Genomic DNA, 11161 nt, shown 5'->3' on the forward strand with positions numbered 1-11161 from the left:
TGTGGTGTTTCCAGTCAGTTCTATAAGCCTGTCCAGGTTCCAGCTTTTCTCATGACCACAGGGTTTTTTGCTAAATGTGCAACCTCGGTCACTCACTCTGCTGCTGAGGGCATGGTCCACCAGTCTCTTAACAAACAGAGATAATCATCTCCTAGGAAGATATTTATCATTATTTATCATATGTGTAGAAGTTTTCAAACGTGAATTTTTGTTATTAAGTTGGTTCTTTTGTAATTTCACTCACATATATAACACATTTTGGTTATTCATAGCACTGTGATGGCTATTCTTGATTGTCAAATTGGACTACATCTGGAACTAAAACCCAAAAGTTGGAGGACACACCTGTGATGGATTTTTGTTTGTTTTATTTTGTTTTTGCTTAATTAAACATAGGAAGATCCACTTCTAATCTGGACACTTGAGTTAGGGAGACATTTTCCAGTTCAAATCTTCCAAACTGAGAAAAGATATACCTTTAATCTAGATCATCAGGCAGGAATACACATCTTTAATTTGGTCACACTTTTGAAGCATAGATTGATGATGATAGGTAGATAGATAGATAGATATGATAGAATGATAGATAGATAGATAGATAGATAGATAGATAGATAGATAGATAGAGATAGACAGGTAGAAATAGAGATATGGGAGTGGAAGAATGAAACTCTTGTTCTTTAACTGTCCTTTTCTTGCCAGCATGTCCATTCCTTCACTGACATTAAAACTGTACTTTTCATTCATAGCCAGACATGCTGGATTATCTGGACTGCAGTCCATAGGTCATTCTAATAAACAGATTTATTCCTTACATTGTTACTCTAGAGAGCATTGACTAATACAGCATATTTTTACTTTACTTTTAATTGAATGTATGTATGTGCCTACAGAAGCTATAAGCGGGTGTCAGTCTCCTGGAGCTATAGTAACAGGTGATTAGAAGCTGCCTGACACTAGTGTTGGGAACTGAATTCTAGTCCTCTATAAGAACAAGCAAGCACTTGTAAGCATTGAACCTCCAGCCCTCTCCTAACTCTTTCTTATATTCCTCCTGTTTCAATCAATCATATATCCTACCTTCTATTTTCCAGATCCATGAGTTTTGGTTTTGTCGTGTGACCCATTTAGTTTTATCAGGGTCATTTGTGTTCCTGTGAAACTGGGTGTATGTGTTGGAGTCTGGTGGGAAAATAGGTAGGTACACAGCTGAGGAGCCAAGTCCCTCCTTTCTATGAATCTATCCATAAGTAGTTCATAGTTCATACCTAGTAGGAAAGGCCCCTCTTTCATCACAACTAAAGTCCTATGGGGAAAGGGGCATTTGTTCCATAACTCATAAATTTTGTTTGGGTCTGCTTTATTTTGATTGGCTCTTCCTAATTTTTTTCTGCTCATAAATACTTGACAAATTCAAATGGGCTGAACCAAATTAACTGAAGAGCCTAGACTACTAGTAAGTTGAGAAGTAAGCAACTTTATGTTCAAAGAAAGAGACCTACATTACTTGATTCTGATCCCTCAGAAAGACAAGGATATGTATGACATCATACCTTGCCCCAGGCAATATATCAGAGGATGGTCAGCAAGCACCTCAAAAATCCCTCTGTGTACACACACACAGACACCTGGAGATCTACTCTTATCATTTACTACTATTTTTGTTAGCAACCGTGATCTCAAAGCTTTGAAGAAAAAAATATTAAAATATATATCTCTTTCTCTAAGTTCCTATCTCTATGCTTAGGGACCAATGACAAGTGAAAACAGCTCTGCTAATGGCTCCCTGGGAACCTCTTTTTGATCTTGACTGTTCTCTTAGAAAGCACAGGAATGATAAGTGTCTGCACCATCACATACAGAAGAGGCAGGGACGCTAATCACCCCCTCCCAGAATGCAAGCTGGGTCCATGTGGGACCTCCAAAGTCCTTGCTGCCTGGAGAGAAAAACAGCCTCCTTAACTTGGGAAAAGAACAAAGCAGGTTAAGATACACAACAGAGTAATGTGCAGCATCTGTAACTCAGCAAACCATATGAGTAACAAAGTAGATTAAGGAGTATGTTATTTATGGCTGTTTTGGAATAATAAATGACTAAAGCAGCAACTTAATATTTTAAATTAATTGATATAAATGTGCCAATATGGGCACACTAGGGAAACACGCAAAATGTAGATGATACTGTGTACGTGTGAGTCAATTACAAGCCAAAAAGCAGCACTGACCTTTCTGGTTTACTTATATTAATTTCAGACATTAGCAATTACAGGTTGTGCTTTCAAACTCCATAAAATGCAAAGCTACCATGAAATAGAATTAAGAAGGAGCTTAAGAAATTCATTAAACTGAACGATAGTGGCAGCATCATTTTTTTTCAGCTAATACAAGAATATATGTCTATGCATACACTATTTATGATACCACTTGAGACTTACATAAAATATAAGTCGAAAGAATGTGTTGCCTTCAATAATTTACAAAGGAAAAAAATAACAGCAAAGGGAATTGGAAACAAACCTTGCCTTTTCTCATAGTGTAATATACAGATATTGCATCTGCAGCTTCCAATACAGATCCTTAATTTGAAGCCCAACAAGTTTTGTGTTATGGAGTGATTAAAGGGTAGCTGAAGGAAGACACATGAGATGCTGGTGCTGATGCTTTATAATGTTTGCAAACACATTGGTCAAATCTAGTGGCTTCATAACTTAATAATTAAATTTTAAAATGAATGGAGATTTTTGCCACAGAAAGGTTTAAAATCAGCCGGGCGTGGTGGCGCACGCCTTTAATCCCAGCACTCGGGAGGCAGAGGCAGGCGAATTTCTGTGAGTTCGAAGCCAGCCTGGTCTACAAAGGGAGTCCAGGACAGCCAAGGCTACACAGAGAGACCCTGTATCAAAAAACAAACAAACATAAAAAACCAGAAAAAGATTGAAAATCATTCCTGAAATGCCAAAGATAGCTCTGGCAATACATCCAAGCCTCTTTAGGGCCCACTAAACATAGATGGTATTAAAGTATAGTTGCTTTTAAGCAAATCAGATTAAAATTTCTCTTCCTTTTTCTACAGAACTTTTAGGTCATTTCTAACAGGCCAAGCCAGGTGTCACTAATTCAACTGGATGACTACAGAAATGTATCTACCTCCAATCCAAGTGGTAGTTCTGTAACATTTTTTTTTTCATTAAAAATCATGTGTTTTGAAAAGAAAATATTAAATCTTAAAGTTTAAGTAACATGTAAAAAGATCCATAAACAGTATCTGAAATCTAACAAATGTCACACTATTAAAACTACAAAAATTAAAAGTCAAGCAAAACTAAATAGAAAGCAATTAGAAAGTCAGCTGAGGCCACTATAAATGAAAAAAGAAAAACTTACTTGGCAAGATCCATTTTAAATTCTTTCATGCAGTTTCATAGCAAGCCTGACATTACATTTACATGGCAAATTAAAGCAGTCTAGTTAAATCATAATTTTTAAAAATGATACATCAACTTTTATCTGATGGCATTTCTAAACTCCTGTTAACTCCTGCAAAGATCCTAATCTTTAGTGGCTACAGCCAACAACCTTAAGTGCTGCCTTCTCTTGAGTGTATGCGTTAATAGGGGGCCACAGGCTTTAGGAATAAATTGGTTAACAAACAATATAAATGGTGCCCCAGTCTGACCCTGTACATAATTTTTTGCACAACAGAGTTGAAAAGCAAGAACGTAGTTCATCTGTGCATGTTTATTTCTGACCATCTAGAAAGCTTAAGGGTCAATATGATTTACTAACGTTCACTAGAGTTATTAAAATCGTACAAAGTTGATGGAAAGGTGTTATTGCTTCTGCAACAAAAGTGGCTTTCATGCAACCGTTTACACATAATTCTTTATTGGGGTTAGCTTCAGGTTCAGCTCTCAGAGTTCCATGCTTCATAAAGCTCCTTGTTTGTGTTGTATGTTGGCATTCTGTTTCTGCTTCCACAGTTCCCAGGGTGTAGATAATGCTTTCAAGGGCTTAAATTGGAAACATAGTAACTCCTGGCCCTGATAGCTGCAAGACTTCTGCTTTACAGAGGTCCCCAGGAGGACAGCAATTGTGCCCTTAGAGCAAGAGGTTCGTGGAAACTATCTAGATTAAGAGATTTGAATGATATGGGAGTCTTCAGACTTCTCCAGATGACTCCAGGCAGTTAAAGAGGTGCTGTTTAAAAATACATCAAATGAATAGCAAGCCTTTTTCTCCTGAAAATAGAACCACCACTTTAGGGAAAGCACTTTAGCCACCAGCAGAACTAGAAAGAAGAGCAAACATGAGCAAGATAGAGTTTTATGTATGAGAATAAGATAACGAAAAACACAATGAACCAGAAATCGTGTTATGTGAGGTTTATTAAATGAGCATGGGGAGAGAAGGAAAAGGGAGAAGGGGTACTCTAGAGAGAGACTGAGACAGGAAGAGCAAGAAGAAGAGAGAGACAGAGACAGACAGAGGAATAGAGGGGAGAGAGAGGAAGAGGGAGAGTAGAGTGAGACCTCACAGAGGGTCTGTTCTTTTACCTGGCTCTGGGCAGGGCCACGCCCCCATGCTAGGTAAGCAATGACATCACAGGTAGGCTGACTGAAGCAGAGCCCTTACATAGAGTCTAGCAACAGCTGTGTGTCCATTTAGAGAGACAAGATGTAGAGCAAGGACAAGACAGAAGACAAAAGGTCATCGTCATCACACAAAGTTCATTAAATATGGTATCAGGAAAAATAGAACATACGTTTCTTAAAAACTTGGAATTTAATCTATGAATTGCCTCTTGAGAAAAAAATATCCAAGTAAAACTGGGTAAAAAGTAGTTCAAAACATAGTTATAAGGAGAACACCATACCAAAACAAATAGAAACTAACAGGGGGAAAAAAAGGTTGTTAAAAAGCGTAGTTGGTTCAAATAAAACAACTATTACTTGTGATCACTGTGTATTCAGTATTAATAATTTAATATGGCTTCGTTACTACAGCGCATATCTCATTTCCCATAGCTTTTTGCAGAGACACCAGGCAGAAAACAATCCAATTTTAAGAGGCGTGGTCTTTAAGGGGGAAGTAACAGAACGATGAGATTATAATTCAAGCCACAGCAGTGAGCTGTTAAGAGTTCACTATATTTTTAAATGAATGAGTGGCTCCGAGCTTAATAGTATTCATGAGATTTATTTGGCGATGTGGGACTATGGTGTGTTTTTCACTTTAGGTACATCTCACTGGTTTTCATTCTATCTCACTCAATGAATAATATTTCAGATACAAAGAAATACCCATCATATTTCTATCACTAGAACTTAGTATAAAAATATCAGCATATATAACTTGTAATTATTAAGCAATTTCAATTTTAATATAGAGTGTAGTTATTTTCTTCCTTTGGGTAAAAACAAGAAGTTGTAATGAGATTCAGATTAAGTCAACCCTTATTCTATACTATGGCTATACACTGTTATGAGTGTTTCTACAGTGATGAAAGACAGTGGAGTTTTCAATTTGTCACTATAATAAAAGGCCAAGGGAAATGTAATTATATAGGTAGAAAATAAGGACATAAGAGAATCAAGGTTCACCATAATACAAAATGTAGAATAAAAGAAAATATCCCTATATCAGAGAAATACTAAAGAGAAAATATAGACAATTTAAAATAGTATATATGAGTTAGAAAAAGTACATAAAACCAGGTATTGTTCATTCTTCCCTAGGAATTCATCCTACTGTAGCAAGGGAAACAGATCTGCTTGCAACAAATGTAACACACACACACACACACACACACACACACACACACACACACACACACACAAAGGAATCTCTAAGCAAAGCACTGAGATTCTAAAAAACATGTTGGAAGACATGGAGAGATGCTAGGCAGACAGACAGGTATGCAGCCTGTGAGAATGCCACAACCATGTTTAAAGAAATAAGAAGAAAACAACAACAATGAATTTGCAATAGTAAAACAGCCTAGAGATTTGGCTTGTATAACTTTTGTTATAGTTTTCACAAAGCTATGATGCTGAAGCTGGTTCAGGCTTTGTGGCTAAATCTGGAGCTGTGGCAGAAGACATCTTCTCTACTGTAACACCATACACACACAACACACACACACACACACACACACACACACACACACACACACACACCACTAGTACTGAACAAATTGAAATATCACCTTTAGTAACATTCCAAATGAATGGGAAAGTTTGCTTACTACAGAGCACACAGAAGATAAAGCCTATGTTTAAGAAAGGGGTGCAGTGCATGTGTCTGCACAGGTGATGGGAACACACTGAATATAATGGGAACAATGAAAGTCTAGCCCAGAGGTAACACAAAGAATACTCACAAATCATGAAAACATAGCAAGAATATTTTTTAAAGGTACATTGAGCTAAGCAAACTAAAATAAATAGTGCTAACAGGCAATGTGAAGGAAAGTTTAATATGGAAATAAACAAAGAACACAAAATACAAAACAAGCATATATAAATAAGAATAAAAAATAACTGAATAAGGTTAGAGAGATGGCTCAGTGGTTAAGAGCACTGGTGGTTCTTTCAGAGGTCCTGAGTTCAATTCCCAGCACCTACATGGTAGCTCACAACCATCTACAACTGTAGTCCCATGGGATCTGATTCCCTCTTCTGGTATGTAGACATGCATGCAGACAAAACATCCAAATAAATAAATAATAAAATATTTTAAATTTTTCAGAAATTAAAAAAAAAATAATGGAAAAAAGTATTTATGGGTGTAATTCAAGAAAACTTCCCAAAAAGATGAATGAATTGAAAGTTATAAAATACATATAAGATCTCCCAAAAAGAAAAACTGATAGAATATAAATAACTCAAAGCCGTTTCTTAATAAAATGAATGGATGGACAGCAGGCAAAAGGTTAGGTGGGAAAATGTTATGTACAGAAAACACTAAGTTACCAAAAACAAACAAAAACCCTGAAGTGTGGCTTCTTAGACTTTGCCCTATGAACATGGAAGGAAGTGGCCATTTTCTCAAAGTATTCACAGAGGGAATGTCTCATTCATTTATACCCCTACCCAAAGAATTTTCCAAGTTGAATGAAAAGACACAAGTGTTTGCAAACCTACTATCAAAACTAGAGCTAGATAGAAAATGGCTTCTGCTAACAAAATGATAAATGGAAAATCCATGTGAATATTCGTGGCCCTGGGTCTATTTGAGAGTCAGACTCAGATAAAAACCAATGTGAGGATCACAGTGAGAGAAGAGCGTGATGGCAGGTCTGGGAGGGAAATGGGCAGAAAGTCTTTAAGACCTGAGAAGTCAAAAACATCTTAGACGACAAATCTCAGTGGTGTTTACCCGCATTAGATGGTACTAAGATGAGAACTGTAAAAGGAAACCTGAGCAGAACCAAGTTCCGTCATTTTCCAGGAAAAATACCATAATACTTGAGCCCAAATTAAAGGCAGAAGATATTCATTTCAAATAAAAATGCAAATGAGGTAAACTCGCTTACAAAAATAGACTCTCAGATCAGACTAGAAAGTCTCACCTAAATGCTATATGCGAGAAAGATGCCCAAAATCAAGTGATTCAGAAGTATGTCAAAACCAATAAGTAAATCCACTAACTGGCTGTAGACAAGTATAAACATACACAGAGAGGGACACAGAAACAGAGACAGAACTGACACACCACAAAATACCTAGTCAAGAAAATAACTGAAACACATACAAAATATAAACAATTATACGAAAATGCTGTCAGACACAAGATTCTAATCACTTGCTTTCAGTGAATGAACTTGAAAAAAAGATCAACTATCTGGTTTTCTGGAAAGAGAGAGAATCTGCCATACTTTATTATACAGCAAAAGCATTTATTTCTAGGGCTGAACGTACTCACAGTCTGTTAGAGTGAGCAATAAAAGCCCCCAAGGAAAACCTGGCTCAGAGAATAGCTCTCTGGCTTGGGTGGAGCCTGCCATCCCATTTCCATAGGGTCACTGACCTGGACAAAGGGCCATTCCTTGAAAAATGGGCTCACCTCTAGCCATGCTGCAGAGACAGGCAGAATAATTAGTCCTTTAATGAGATACTGTACTTTTCCTTCCCAGGATCCTCATTCCTAACACAGTATGTTATACATCACATGCGGTTTTGTAAATAAGCCTGCTTTTCAGAGTTATTAGGAAATAATGCCTTACTTCCCTGGCTCTCTCTCTTTTCCCCTTCATTCTCCTCCTCCAGGCAGCTGCTGAGGAGCACAGCTGGCCTGCTCTGGGGTTTTTCTTTTAAACTCTAATGCAATTGGCCTTAGCTTCTATTTGAGTTGACACTTAAATTCTTTCATTAATGAGACTAAGAACCCCCAAAGGGGACCCCATTTGCCACTTATCATCTGGTGACCACAGAGGGGCACCAAGTTCACTGAAAATGCTGCCAAAATGGAAAGCTCTAATATAGTTTAAAATGACCCATCACAGACAAGAATAGTACAGGTTTAAATAATATTTAAATAATAATTTTTGAATAAATGAATTAATATTCCCAATGAATCTTTGTCTTTTGGTGGCAAACATCATAAAATCTTACGTAACGAAAAATAATAATAATTTTATATAGCAGAGCACGGCTTGTTTTAGGAATCAAAGGAAGTTCTGTGTGTCAATTATCTACTATTGGAGCAGAATTAGTGTGAAGACTTATACCGTGGAGGCTGAAAAGCAGTTGAGTAAAATGTAATGTTCTATTTTAGTAGAATAGGAACTCTTTTTTAAATCTAAATATTATTACTTTATGCTTTTTGTGTGTCTGCTTTAATATGCGTGTGTGTGTGTGTGTGTACCACATGTGTAGAGTACCTGTGGAGGGCAGCAAAGGTGTTGGACTCTTTGGGACTGCGCGTATGGGTGCTGGGAATCAAACCATGGTCCTCTGCTAAAAAATTTATGATCTTAAACACTACACTACCTCCCTAGCCTCAGAACCAAACTCTTATTAATATATAAATATATATGATTTCTAATATTACAACATGTACATAGTACAGCAACAGAGAGAGAGAGAGAGAGAGAGAGAGAGAGGATTTCACCTTTGTGAAGGCTAATTTTCATTGTCTAGAACAAGCTATCCTGTGGTTATGTCTTGTGATGGGGCAGGCTGTCTTCCTGGCCTTAGCTGATAGCAGAAGACCTATTCTGAAAGTCAATCGCAGAGCCTGTACAACAAGTACTGCCTCCAAAGGAAGCCCTCTATGTGCTCTATATAAGCAATACTGTTATAAAATACAGTTTAAATAATCAGAGTAAAGAGTTATACTGTACTTACATACATAGAAACCCAAAATATAGCATAATATAATATATAAATAAGAAAAATATAAAAGAAAACATCATAACATACCAACTCTTCTCGGTTACTCTATAAAACTAACACAATCTCCAAAATTTTTTAAACTCTTTCTTTTAGAACAAGCAAAATAAAAAGAAAAATGTTAACCAACACTTTCCACTGAAAATTCTTTAAGACAACAGCATTTTTAAAAATCCATCCCTATTGTAAACTGAACCATCTCATGAATGCACAGACAATCCAACAGGTCAGAATAGGAATTCCTTAAGAGTATCTTTGAAATTTTTTATATTTGAGATCAATAAGAAAAGGATAGATTATTTAACCAATTGTATGAAGATATGCTTCTAAGTACACGAGAAAACTAAACTGGATTCATATCCCATACATGGTATGAGGATACATCCAGATCATCAAAATTTATTATAAGATAAAAATTTGTTTAAAGCAACTTCCAAAATATTAGAAAATGTGGTTTTTAATCAGCCAAAATTGAGAAAGCAAGTGTTCAATACGAATTAGATACAGATGCCAGTAAAAATGATAAGCATTTTGAAAATAAGAGCATAAAATCCATACTAAAAATAGTTAAATAACAAACAATATTTGAATATTTGGCTAACATCTAAACTCATATCATAAGTAAAAGCTAGTCTTTCTACTCTCAAACAGAATTCCTGTAAAACAAAGCACACTATAAGTAAAAATAGGCAAATAATCAACTTGGAAAAAACAAAGTACAAATAAGTCTTAAAATATGGTAACTTCCCAGTAGACGAGGAAAAAAAAAACAAAACAAAGATTGTAATGAATAATATCCAGTACTAGATCTGGGGATGAGAGTAGACAACGTATACGTGAGGCATCTGGTGTATCAGGAATCAATAAAACTACTAAAGGCTAAATAGGCCATGCCAGAGAGACACAGGAGCCAACCTGCACGGGATACGATGGGCAGTGTGTGGCCATTTGAGCTTAGAAGAGGGTATGAATGTGAATAATGACCAAACATTCAGTGTACAAACACAACTGCACAGCCCCATCAAAAAGTAAGGAATGAAAGAACTGAAACAAATCTAAGAGTACCACTGGAAATAACTAGGTCTCCAAATCCTTATTCTGAATATAGGCACATGAGGATAAGTAATTATCCTACCTTTCTGACATCAGGGAAATCAATCATTTCTAATTAGGATCTTTAACTGAAAAGACTTTAACTACTAACTATGGAACAAAAGGTGGAGACTTTAAACTCACTGTTCTTCATCTCCTCCTAAAACTCTTCATTCAAGCAACATGCCCCCAGACACAGCCATCTGGGGAGAGTTAAATAGACACCTACCCTGCCCATCCCCAGCCTTCCACCAAGGACAGAGCAGGTACTGTGCACAACCACCACCACCACCACCACCACCACCACCACCATCACCACACCACTACCACCACCACCATCCCACCACCACCACCACCATCACCCACCACCACCCACCACTGCACCACCACTACCACCACACCACTTCCACCACCACCACCATCACCACCACCTCACCACCATCACCCCACCACCACCACCACCACCACCATCACCCACCACCACCCACCACTGCACCACCACTACCACCACACCACTTCCACCACCACCACCATCACCACCACCTCACCACCATCACCCCACCACCACCACCACCACCACCACCACACCACCACCACCACCCCACCACCACCACACCACCAGCACCACCATCACCACCATCACCCACCACCACCCACCACTGCACCACCACTACCAC

Source organism: Acomys russatus, chromosome 2 (assembly GCF_903995435.1).
Source record: "Acomys russatus chromosome 2, mAcoRus1.1, whole genome shotgun sequence".
Lineage (NCBI taxonomy): Eukaryota > Metazoa > Chordata > Mammalia > Rodentia > Muridae > Acomys > Acomys russatus.